Here is a 13,541-nt window from a genome sequence, read left to right as displayed (position 1 = left end):
TGCACTGGGCAAGATCTACTGTATATGTTCTAGGCAAGGGAAACCCTTGGCCCATGACTCGGTCTCAGCAAAATCTAGTTCTTTTCCTTTCCCAGTCACACACACGCGCACACACACAGCAACCTAATCTGCCCAGATCTCCAGGCCAGGAGGTCAGAGGACCACTCCCCTGGAGGGCTCATTATTTGGGAGTAGAGTCCTTTCCAGAGGATTTCTTGGGAGGAATTGGGCACTCTGAGGCTTTTCCAATATTTCCAGCTGAGAAAATTTATACTGAAGGCTAATCCGCAGTTTGAACCAGCAATTGCTGATCAGGGACTCTCTTTACAATTATGGACCCTTGGTCATATGCGTCTTCCCCTGTTTCTATTTACTTTCTGAGAGGAGGCAAGAACCAAGACCTCCCTCTGCCTAGCCCCTCCAGAGCTGAGAAAGAAATCCCTGGGGATTGGCTGAAAGCAAACAGAATCAATGGCAGCGGGAAGAATGAAAGTCAGATTTCAAGTAGAACCTCCTGTCTCAGTAAGAGGAGAAAAATTTATCTAGTAACCTTGAGTATCTCCTGAACACGGAAACTGAGACCCAAAGAGGTCAAGCAACTGTCCAGAGTCACACAGCATGGAACTGGCTGAACTATGACCAAAAATCAAGTCTCCTGACTCCCACGCCAAGGTTCTCGCCAGGGCTTCCCAGATGTCTATCAGGGGAGGGAGAAAGAGGGAAGTGGAGAGAAGAAAGAGAGAGAGAGGGAGAGCGTGGGCAGCTCTCCTCCCTCTCCCACGTGCAGCCCAGCTGGCTGCCTCCCAGTCTCCTGGGCCCTGGGGAATTTTCCAGCCTCTCTGGATGAGAACAATCAATCTCCTGCCTCCACCAGACCCCCAACATCCCCCATCCATGCCAAAGTCAAGGCCATGACCCAAGTTGAGAAAAGAGAATCTGCCCTCCACGTTCCTGCACCCTGAATTCCCGCCATCTCCAGTGTTAGCCCTGGGCCTTCCGCACTGGATTCTATTCCACAGTGGCCACTGGGAGAGCCTGTCCTGACAACCTCCTTGAACACCTGCCCCCTTTCTCCCAGACTTGGGGTGGGGGCCTAGGCAGCTGAGTTCCTCTCTGAGGCCCTACACAGGCATCTGGGTCTTGTGCCATGGGCATGTGGGAGGAGGGCTGAAGAGAGGGATGTGGCTCTGAATGCTGGCACAGCTGTGTTCAGAGAATGGGGGCTTTGATAGCTTCTGAAAGAGGCCAGGAAGCACAGGACCCCAGCCCAGGCAGGAGGGGGTGGGGGGCAGAAATGGCTGAGTGTGGCTCTGAGGGCTCTTGCTGCCGCAGACGGGGAGTGTGGAGTGGGAGGGGATGTGGGGCAGTAGGGAGACAGCAATGGGAACTACAGGCTGAACAGCATCATCAGAGAGCCCCACTGCTGCACCAGCAGGAGCCAGCGTCCCCATGAGCTGGTCAGACCGCGCTTTGAGGGTTGCAAACCCATGTGTTCAGAGGAGACCATCAGCTTGTTCCACAAAGAACAGCGGGAGGAACTGGAGGGCTGGAGCCCGAGTACATCTGAATTTACCTCTTGAGGTCCCACCAGAAGGCCGCCTGTAGTGCCTCTCCCAGCCTCCTATGGGGAAGGACCACTCATTTCTCTGTGCTGTTGGGGCAGGTACCAATAGCCCTGTGCTTCAGTTTCTTCACCTGTAAAATGGTAATAACCCCTTGTTGTATGGTTTTGATGTTGGAGCCATGTAAATATTTTATATAATTAAAATACAAAATTTATTAGAAAGAGTTTACATTAATTTCGGATTAAATTAAAAAGAAGAAAAATAGGCCGGGCGTGGTGGCTCATGCCTGTAATCCCAGCACTTTGGGAGGCTGAGGCGGGCGGATCACGAGGTCAGGAGATTGAGACCATCCTGGCTAACACAGTGAAACCCCGTCTCTACTAAAAATACAAAAAATTAGCCGGGCAAGGTGGCGGGCCCCTGTAGTCCCAGCTACGCGGGAGGCTGAGGCAGGAGAATGGCGTGAACCCTGGGGGGCGGAGCCTGCAGTGAGCTGAGATCGCGCCACTGCACTCCAGCCTGGGTGAAAGAGGGAGACTTCTTCTAAAAAAAAAAAAAAAAAAAGAAGAAGAAAAATAAAGCAATCCCTAAAAATATAAAACAAATTGTAACAAATGTACCTAACTGTATATGAAGTTGGAGCAAAACCACATAGAAGAATTTTCTTTCGGCCAGGCTCAAGCCTGTAATCCCAGCACTTAGGGAGGCAGAGGTGGGAGGATCGCCTGAGGTCAGGAGTTCGAGACCAGCCTGGCCAACAAGGTGAAACCCCATCTCTACTAAAAATACAAGAATTAGCTGGGTGTGGTAGTGCACACCTATAATCCCAGCTACCCGAGCAGCTGAGGCATGAGGATCCCTTGAACCTGGGAGGCGGAGATCACAGTGAGCCAAGATTGTGCTACTGCACTCCAGCCTGGGAGACAGAGTGAGACTCTGTTTCAAAAAAAAAAAAAAATTATTTCAAGTGATTATAAAACTCAACATTTGGACTATATGTCTCCAGCCCTCTAAGGGCAAAAGGAGCCATGGATTAATTTTAATGTTGGCATTATTTTGAGCATTATTATAACACACTATTTTTCATAATAAAGCAAGTAAGTAATTAGTTATATTAATAGTGTTAGAAACCGAGATTTTGACTGTAAGAGAAGAAGCCTTAAGCAAAAACTGCTAATCTTTTTTTTCTTTTTTCTTTTTTTTTGGGACAGAGTCTCTGTCTGTCGCCCAGGCTGGAGTGCAGTTGTATAATCTTGGCTCACTGAGGCCTCCGCCTCCTGGGTTCAAGTGATTCTCCTACCTCAGCCTCCAAAGTAGCTGGAACTACAGGAATGCACCACCATGCCCGGCTAATTTTGTATTTTTAGTAGAGATGGCGTTTCACCATGTTGGCCAGGATGGTCTCAAATTCTGATCTCAGGTGATCTGCCTGTCTCAGCCTCCCAAAGTGCTGGGGTTACAGGCGTAAGCCACCGTGCCCAGCAAATACTGCTAATCTTTCATCTGAATTGGAACTATCAGCATGAACTCATGCCACTGAAAAGGCTCAGAAGCAGTGACACCCCAATAACAATGAATCCCCTGTGGGTCCCAATTGTGATATCTACATAGCACTTCCTGCTAAAAGGAACAAGGACTCTTTGGAGAAATTCCAGGTCTGAGCCAGGATAGCTTGTCAGACTAGAGAATAAGGAAATTTGGCTGGGTGCAGTGGCTCACATCTGTAATCCCAACACTTTGGGAGGCCAAGGCAGGAGGATTGCTGGAATCCAGGAGTTGGAGACCAGCCTGGGCACATAGCAAGACTTGGTCTCTACCAATAACAAGAAAGAAAGAGAAAGAAAGAAAGAAAGAAACAAAGAAAGAGAGAGAGAGAGAGAAAGAAAGAGAGAGAGAGAAAGAAAGAAAGAAAGAAAGAAAGAAAGAAAGAAAGAAAGGAAAGAAAGAAAGAAAGGAAAGAAAGGGAGAGAGAGAGAGGAAGGGAGGGAGGAAGGAAAGAAGGAAGGAAGGAACGAAGGAAGGAAGGAGGAAGGAAGGAAGGAAGGAAGGAAGGAAGGAAGGAAGGAAGGAAGGAAAGAAGGAAGGATCAGCTGGGTATGGTGTCACATGCCTGTAGTTCTAACTTCTTGAGAGACTGAGGCAGGAGGATCACTTGAGCCCACAGTATGAGGCTGCAGTGAGCTAGAACAGTGCCACTGCACTCTAGCCTGGGTAACAGAGCAAGACCTTGTCTCTCTAAAACAAAAAAGAAAAAGAGAGAGAGAGACAATAAGGAAGTTACAGTTATAAAACTCAGGTCAGGTGAGGGTCATTTTAAAAAGATCCACTAGCCAACTTGAAAAGACTTCCACTGACCAAAGATGAAACAGTTTCAGCATTAAAATGAATAATGACTGTACGAGATTGAAACACATCAAACACATGAAAATTCCATGAGTTCATAATGATACTGAAAAATAAAACCACTAGTCACCTTTGGACATTGATGTGGCACCGATTCAATGTTTTGAAAATTAATAGGGGGTAGCAGATCCTGTTGATGGCCTGACCCATATTCTCTTAGCACTCAACAAGCCAAAGACTGCTTGCTGCCCGAGAATATTTGTGTCTGTGGAGGAATGCTTGACCTAAGTGCACAGTAAGTCAGAAGCGCCAGAAGGTTAATGCCCCTGGGACCAGTCCTCAACCAGTGACAGGTGGGGAGGTGGTAAATTATTATTATTATTTGAGATGGAGTCTCACTCTGTCACCCAGGCTGGAGTGCAGTGGTGTGATCTCAGCCCTGCAACCTCAGCCTCCTGGGTTCAGCCTCCCCAGTAGCTGGGATTACAGGTACATGCCATCGTGCCTGGCTAATTTTTATATTTTTAGTAAAGACGGGGGTTTCACCACTTTGGCCAGGCTAGCCTCAAACTCCTGATCTCAGGTGAACTGCCCACCTCGGCCTCCCAAAGTGCTAGGATTACAGGCGTAAGCCACTGCACCTTTGCCGGAGTTGGTAAATTAAAACCCCAGCCTCCTCATCTCTCAGGTGGGAAAACGGTGGCCAGTTCTACCCTGGCTCCCAGAGCGCCCCAGCAGGCGTGCTTTTCATTTGTCCATGGCCATAGCCTATTCCATTATGTGCCCTTTACTGGATTCCTTCCCTTTCTTGTCTCTGCTTGCCATCAAGATCTGGGAATTTTCAGACCCACCAAGTCATGAGGACATATGGGCACAGTAGCAATAAAAATGGTACATTTAGGATTGAGTGTAAGCATGTCCAGAAGGCATGAATAAGCTACAAGCGCAGGGAGTCCAGATCCCACTTTACCTGTCTCTGTTGCTCCTGTACCTCTCTTAGCTCACCCTGTAGCCTTGTGGGAATTTCCCTATAACCAGGCTTTTTTTTTTTTTTTTTTTTTTTTTTGAGATGGAGTCTCGCTCTGTCGCCCAGGCTGGAGTGCAGTGGCGCAATCTCGGCTCACTGCAAGCTCCGCCTCCCGGGTTCACGCCATTCTCCTGCCTCAGCCTCTCCGAGTAGCTGGGACTACAGGCGCCCGCCACCACGCCCGGCTAATTTTTTTTGTATTTTTAGTGGAGACGGGGTTTCACCGTGGTCTCGATCTCCTGACCTCGTGATCCGCCCACCTCGGCCTCCCAAAGTGCTGGGATTACAAGCGTGAGCCACCGCGCCCGGCAACCAGGCTTTAGAGGAGGAAAAAATGCAGGCCTGGTTCATGGATGCACCTGTCTGATTTATTGATGTGAGCTAAACTTGGATGCTGCCACACTACAGCCCCACTCAGGGGTGGCCTTGAAAGACAACTTGAGGGGAAATCCTCCAGGGAAGACGTTTCAAGCAGCAGGCTGGTGGTCTACTCTGCAGTGAGAGAGGTGACTTGAGGAAAGTATATACACATGGATTCTTGAGCAGTAGCAGTGGCTTAGTTGGTTGGTCAGGGCCCAGAGAGAGCAAGATAGGAAGGTTGGAGGTAAGGATGTCCAGGGAAGAGGTATATGGATGGACTTATAGGAGTGGGCACAAAGTGATAAATCTTCGTGTCTTATGTCAGTACCATTAAAGAACGTTCACTGCAGAAGGGGCATTGAAGAGCTAAGGGGACAGAAGGACTCCAGTGGATAAACCAGCCTTTGTCATGCCAGGGCTTCCATGGTGGGCCCATGAATGGAGTAGTTGTGGCAGTAGATCTGGAATCTGTGCAAGGGCCCACCAGCATGGGTGGCCTCTCATCAAGGCTCATCTAGCTACTGCCACTGCTGAATGTTTGGCCTGTCTGCAGCAGAGACAGATGCTGACTCCTCAACATGGTACCAGCCCTCAAGGAGATCAACCAGCCAGTTGATACTATGTTTTTTGTTTGTTTGTGTGTTTGTTTGTTTGTTTGTTTGTTTTTGAAACAGGGTCTCACTCTGGTTGCCCAGGCTGGAGTGCAGTGGTGTGATCTCGGCTCACTGTGGCCTTGACCTCCCAGGCTCAGGTGATTCTCCCACCTCAGCCTCCTGGGTAGCTGGGATTACAGGTGCACACCATTATGCCTGGCAATTTTTTTTTTTTTTTTTTTTGTATTTTTAATAGATACGGGGTTTCGCTATGTTGCCCAGGCTGGTCTTCAACTCCTGATCTCAAGTGAGTGCCTGCCTCGCCTCCCAAAGTGCTGGGATTACAGGTGTGAGCCACTGTGCCTGCCTGATGGTATGTTGATTTCAGTGTATCTCTTTCAATCTGGGGGAGGAGCAATATGTCCTCACTGGGATTAGTGCATATTATGAGACCCCTTATAGTCTCACCTCTAACCAAGGGTCTCCACTTTATAGCGAAGGAAATGTGACAATGGACACACAACCACTGGATCCGTTGGTTCTATTCTATAATACATCACATCACCTTGAAACTGCCAGCTCGTTAGTACATTAGTATGGCCTCTTTACAGCACATCTAAAGCCAGCCTGGGGAAAAGATCCTGCGGGATTTGGGTGCTGTCCTGCAAAACGCAGTATATATTTTGAGCTAATGGCCATTATATAGTGCTATATGCCAGATTAGTTAGAAATCAGGGGTACAGGAACCAAGGTATGGAAGAAGGAATACCCCTCTCACCATCAGTCCTAGTGACTCACTTGGGGGAATTTGTGCCTCCTGTCTTTATACATTTATCAACTGGTTCTTGAAGCAGCAGATGCAGCTCCCAGAGGTCACAGTGAAGATGCTACTAAACCTAAGGCTACAGCAGCCATTGGGTCATTTGGGGCATCTCATACCAATTGGCCAGTACACAAAGAAAGGAATTATGCAAGCAGAGATATTTGATCTTCATTATCCCATGAACAGGCAGTTGTATCAATGATGGCCTGGCAAGGGCATGGTAATGTAAGGCAGAGAACTTCAGGCATGAAGGTCTGGATCTTCCATTGAGAAAGCCCTGCAGACCAACAGAATGAACTGTAGAGGAGGGAAATGTTGAATGTTGATTGCAGCAATGGTTATGGTTTGTCCCACTAACCTACCCATTGTACAATTAAAAAAAAAAAAAAAAAAACAGATGGAGTCTCACTCTGTCACCCAGGCTGGAGTTCAGTGGCATGATTATGGCTCACTGCGCCTCAAACTGCTAGGCTCAAGAAATCTTTCCATGTCAGCCTCCCTAGTAGCTGGGTCTACAGACACATGCCACCACGCCTGGTGAATTTTTAAATTATTTTTTAGAGACAGAGATCTTGCTTTGTTTCTCAGACTGGCCTCAAACTCCTAGCTTCAAGTGATCCCCCAACCTCGGCCTCCCAAAGTGTTGGGATTACAGGCATGAGTCACCACACTCAGCCTGTTGTTAAGACTTTCTTTTAAAAGAATTAGAAATTGCAATCAGCCACCACCTTGAAGCATCAGAGACAGAATAGAATGAACTCATGGAACGAGAGGCACAAATGGATCCGAGCAGTGCAAAGTGTGGATGGTACTGTGACCCATATCCTTCAGCATTCACCTCTAAAGGAGAAGGCATCTTTGTGAACATCTGTGACTCTGCCTGGAGGCATTTGTTCTGGCTCTGGGAGCATGTTTGTGCTCAGGGCAAGCCAGGAATGCTAGAGAGTTAATGCTCCCAGAAGGAGCTCTCAACCAACAGAGAGGGAGTTGACAATTATATCCTATTTCTTTGCCCCTTGGGTAGGATTCTCTGAGGCAGCTTCTACACTTCTCCCAGGTTCCTCAGCAGGATTGATCCCTATTTTCCCACCTGCTCTAATACATGCCTCTAACTGGCTCCCTTCCCTTTCCTGTCCCACTTCTCCACTCCTCTCTCAGTGCTTGTTAGCATCACTTACCAAATAAACTACTTATGTTCCTGACTCAAGATCTGCTTCTAGGAAGCAGATCCTTCTTAGCCCACCTAAGACAAATGGGAGATAAGCATTAATTCTACCTTTCCTGCATGGGTGAAATGTCAGAGTAACAAAGTAGTTATTGAGAGCAGTTTTTCTTATAGATGATTCACAGCTAATAAATGAAGGTGGGCCTGGCGCAGCAGGTCATGTCTGTAACCCCAGCACTTTGGGAGGCAGAGGCGGGCAGATCACTTGAGGTCAGGAGTTCGACACCAGCCTGGCCAACATGGTGGAACCCCTTCTTTACTAAAAATACAAAAATTAGCTGGGCATGGTGGCGCGCGCCTGTAATCCCAGCTACTAGGGAGGCTGAGGCAGGAGAATCACTTGAACCCAGGAAGAAGAGGTTGCAGTGAGCCGAGATCAAGCCACTGCACCTGTAGCCTGGGTGATAGAACGAGACTCTATCTCAAAAAAAAAAAAAAAAAAGGAAAGAGGAATGACAAAATTAGACAACCTCCATTTTGCAACTCCTAATGAATGAATGAATTTATTTATTTATTTATTTATTTTTTTTTATTTTTTTTTTTTGAGATGGAGTCTCGCTCTGTCGCCCAGGCTGGAGTGCAGTGGCGCAATCTCGGCTCACTGCAAGCTCCGCCTCCCGGGTTCACGCCATTCTCCTGCCTCAGCCTCCCAAGTAGCTGGGACTACAGGCGCCCGCCACTACGCCCGGCTAATTTTTCTGTATTTTTAGTGGAGACGGGGTTTCACCGTGGTCTCGATCTCCTGACCTCATGATCCGCCCGCCTCGGCCTCCCAAAGTGCTGGGATTACAGGCGTGAGCCACCGCGCCCGGCTGAATGAATGAATTTAGACAATGATCATCAGTGCCATCAGATAAAAGGTTGATAGGTGTAGAGGGTCGAATGGTGGCCACTAGAAAATATGTCTATAGGCTGGGCATGGTGGCTCATACCTGTAATCCCAGCACTTTGGGAGGCTGAGACGGGAGGATCACCTGAGGTCAGGAGTTGGAGACCAGCCAGATCAACATGGAGAAACCCTGTCTCTACTAAAAATACACAATTAGCCGTGTGGTGGCACATGCCTATAATCCCAGCTACTCGAGAGGCTGAGGCAGGAGAATTGCTTGAACCTGTGAGGCGGAGGTTGTGGAGAGCCGAGATAGCACCATTGTACTCCAGCCTGGGCAATAAGAGCGAAACTCCGTCTCAAAAAAAAAAAAAAAAAAAAAAAAAGAAAGAAAGAAAGAAAAAGAAAAAAAAGATAATATGTCCATGACCTAATCCCTGAAAACTGTGAATGTTATCTTGTTTGAGGAAAGGATCTTTGCCGATGTAACTCATTATATGAATTCATTCCTTAACTTCAGTTAAGGGTCATGAAATGAGTTCATCCTGGATTAGCTAGATGGGGTAAATCCAATGACATGTGTCCTTATGAGAGATAGAAGAGAAAAAGACACAGACTCATGAAGAGGAGGAGGCTACATGACCACAAAGGCAGAGATTGGAGTGATGCGGCTAAGGAAGCCAAGGAACAGAAGCTGCCAGAAGCTGGAAGAAGCAAGGAAGGGTTCTGCCCACAACCTCCAGAGGGAGTGCAGCCCTGCTGACACCTAGGTTTTTGTTGTTGTTGTTGTTGTTTACCACTGTGCTATTGAAAACGTAGATTTTGGACTTCTGGCTGGTAGAAAATAAATGTCTCTGTGGTAAGAGAATAAATGTCTGTTGCTTTAAACACAAAATTTGTGGTAATTTGTTACAGCAGACAGCAGAAACTAATACAATGGAGAACCTTTTATTTATTTACTTATTTTTGAGATGGAGTCTCGCTCTGTCACCCAGTCTGGAGTGCAGTGGCATGATCTTGGCTCACTGCAACCTCCACCTCCCGGATTCAAGCAATTCTTTCGTCCCAGCCTCCCGAGTAGCTGGGACTACAGGCGCCTGCCACCACGCCCAGCTAATTGTTTTTATTTTTTTATTTTTAGTAGAGACAGCGTTTTACCTTGTTGGTCAGGCTGGTATCAAGCTCCTGACCTCAGATGATCCTCCCACCTTGACCTCCCAAAGTGCTGGGATTACAGGCGTGAGCCACCACGCCCGACCTACAATGGATAACCTTATTATTAATGGACAGACACTCTGAATTTACTGATCAATCTCAACATCATTGAAAGTAGATTAAGGCCCAGGTGTGGTGGCTCACACCTGTAATCCCAACGCTTTGGGAGGCCAAGGCGGGAAGATGTTTTGAGGCCAGGAGCTTGAGACCAGCCTGGGCAACATGGCGAAACCTTGTCTCTATGAAAAAAAACAAAACAAAACAAAACAAAAAACTAGCTGGGTGTGGTAGCACATGCCTGTCATCCCAGCTACTCAGGGGGCTGAAGCAGGAGGATCACTTGAGCCCAAGGCCAAGGTTGCAGTGAGCCAAGATCGTGCCACCGCACTCCAGCCTGGGTGACAGCGCAAGACTCCGTCTCAAAAACCAAACAAACAAACAAAAGAAAATAGAACCGCCAGTCACCAGGTGCCTCCTGATGTGATGAAAGAGGAAGTATACAGTATCACTTATGGAATGTTTCCAGAAAAAAGTGAATGTGAATTTGTTTGTTTATTTTTTTTGAGGTGGAGTCTCACTCAGTTGCCCAGGCTGGAGTGCATTGGCGTGATCTTGGCTAACTGAAACCTCCGCACCCTGGGTTCAAGCGATTCTCCTGCCTCAGCCTCCCGAGTAGCTGGGATTACAGGCACCCACCACCATGCCTGGCTAATTTTTTGTACTTTTAGTAGAGATGGGGTTTCACCATGTTGGCTAGGCTGGTCTCGAACTCCTGACCTCAGGTGATCCACCTACCTCGGCCTCCCAAAGTGTTGGGATTACAGGCGTGAGCCACCATGCTTGGTTGAATTTAATCAAACTTCTAAATATAATCACAGGGGGAAAAGGAACATGTTAAATGACATTTGCAAGGGTATACTCAGCCAAATCCAGAATGTGAGAAACTTGACAGGAAAAAATGGCCTAGTTTCTTAAACAAACAAATACAATGGCATAGATAAAATGAAGGGGGCAGAAGTATTGTAGCTTAACAGAGACTTAAAAAAAAATTACTCAGGCCGGGCGTGGTGGCTCACGCCTGTAATCTCAGCACTTCGGGAGGCCAAGGTAGGCAGATCACGAGGTCAGGAGATCGAGACCAGCCTGGCTAACACAGTGAAACCCAGTCTCTACTAAAAATACAAAAAATTAGCTGGGCGTGGTGGCGGGCACCTGTAGTCCCAGCTACTCTGGAGGCTGAGGCAGGAGAATGGCATAAACCCGGGAGGTGGAGCTTGCAGTGAGCCGAGATCGGCCACTGCCCTCCAGCCTGGGCAACAGAGCAAGATTCCATCTCAAAAAAAAAAAAAAAATTAGGAGGCTGAGGCAGGAGGATAACTTGAACCCAGGAATTAAAGTCTAGCCTGGGAAACATAGTGAAACCCTGTCTCTTAAAAAAAAAAAAAAGCATTAATTATCCCCCTCAGCCCCCAAATTAACCAATTGCAATGTTGTAGACCTTAGTTGGATTCTGGTTTGAGCAAATCAACTATAAAATTTTATTTTGGGGACATTCAGGGAAAAATGATCATGAGCTAAATATTAGATGACTAATATTTAGTTTAATTTTGCTGGGGAAGTGTGATAATGGAATTATGATTATTTTTAGAAGTCATTGTGTGTTAGAAATGCATATTGAGTCTTACAAGTGAAATGATAGGATATCTGGGATTTACTTTCAAATACTCCAGTAAAACCCAACATGACTGAGAGGACTCATGAAAAAAGAAGGGCGGAATTTTGATAATGGTCAAGCCAGGTGATGGAGTAGTTCATCATACTATTCTCCCTACTTTTGTGTATGTTTCTATAATAAGAAATAATGGTGATAGCAATATACAGAGCAGTTGTAGGAATGAGTGGTATTGTGGTTTTGTGATTGAAGAAATGGAGATTTGCAGCAAATGGAAAGCTCTTCTTATGGCCCTTTTCACCGTTTTTTGTTTTTTTTGTTTTGTTTTGTTTGTTTGTTTGTTTGTTTTTGACAGGGTTCTGCTGTGTCACCCAGGCTGGAGTGCAGTGGTGCAATCTTGGCTTACTGCAGCCTTGACCTCCTTGGCTAAAGCGATCTTCCCACCTCAGCCTCCTGAGTAGCTGGGACAACAGGAGTGTGCCACCAAGCCCAGCTAATTTTTGTATTTTTTTGTAGAGATGAGGTTTTGCCACGTTGCCTAGGCTGGTCCCAAACTCCTGATCCCAAACTCCTCAGCCTCCCAAAGTGCTGGGATTACAGGCATGAGCCATTGCACCTGGCCGGAGACCATTTCTTATATGGTCTCTTGCCCTTAGGCTGAAGGCATTACACTGAAGAAGAGCTATCCTCCTGCTGGCTGAGCTGCTGGGGTCCAGTATCTTGGCTTTCTGGGTCTCTGACTTCATCATAGGCAATAGCTTAGAAAACCCAGAAAAGGGGTAGATGGATGGGTGACTACCACTATGTCTAAGAGAGAGTCTAGACTGCTCTCCTTGGTGCTTATGGTGGACACTGATGCTGTCCATCAAATATTTCCAGTTTTCCTATTTCTAGGCCAAGGAAGGATTGCTCTTTCTTGCCCCCTTGTGGTTGGGTGGGGCCATGTGATTAGTTCCGGCAAATGAGTTGTGAACTGAAGGGACAGGTGTCACTTCTGGGTGGGAGCTATTAATTGCCTTTGTGAAACCCTGCAGAGCTCTTATTATTTTTTCCTGCTAGTGTGGTGACTGACAGTATTCAAGATGGTGGCTACTCTATCAGCCTGTGTCCCTGAATGACAAAAATAAGAACTCCCTTGTTGACCACAATGCACGTGTAGCCTGAGTGAGAAATAAACCTTTGTTATTTTAAGCCACAGTACGACTTTCCTATCTTTTTTTTTTTTTTTTTTTTTGAGATGGAGTCTCACTCTGTCGCCCAGGCTGGAGTGCAGTGGTGCGATCTCTGCTCACTGCAGCCTCCACCTCCCGAGTTCAAGCAATTCTCCTGCCTCAGCCTCCTGAGTAGCTGGGATTACAGGCACCCGCCACCACGCCCGGCTAATTTTTATATTTTTAAAGTACAGACGGGGTTTCACCATGTTGGCCAGGCTGGTCTCAAACTCCTGACCTCAAATGATCCGCCCACCTCAGCCTCCCAAAGTGTTAGAATTACAGGCATGAGCCACAGCACCGGGCCTGATTTTCCTATCCTTAATAGTGCAAACGCTTCTGGGAGGTCTGCAGGCTGCACGTTTTGAAATATGTTTAAGTCATCTTATATTTGTTATCTGAGATTTGGGAATTGTTTTCACAGCATAATCTACCTGATCTTGATTAATATAGTGCCATATGACAAGCAACCCTCCAGGCTGCCTGATAAGAAGCTGAAAAACTACTATTGTTGCCATATTACTGTAATCACAATAATTATTAATTATTATAGGTACCACTTGAGTGCCTATTATGTGTACCAAGCATGTACTACCCAGTGCATGCAATGACTCAACTGATTCTCACAACAAACACAAAAGACAAACATCATTATCCCTTGCCAAGATGAGAAAATCA

This window comes from Symphalangus syndactylus, chromosome 12 (assembly GCF_028878055.3).
Source record: "Symphalangus syndactylus isolate Jambi chromosome 12, NHGRI_mSymSyn1-v2.1_pri, whole genome shotgun sequence".
Taxonomy (NCBI): domain Eukaryota; kingdom Metazoa; phylum Chordata; class Mammalia; order Primates; family Hylobatidae; genus Symphalangus; species Symphalangus syndactylus.
Note: the sequence above shows the minus strand (reverse complement) of the source record.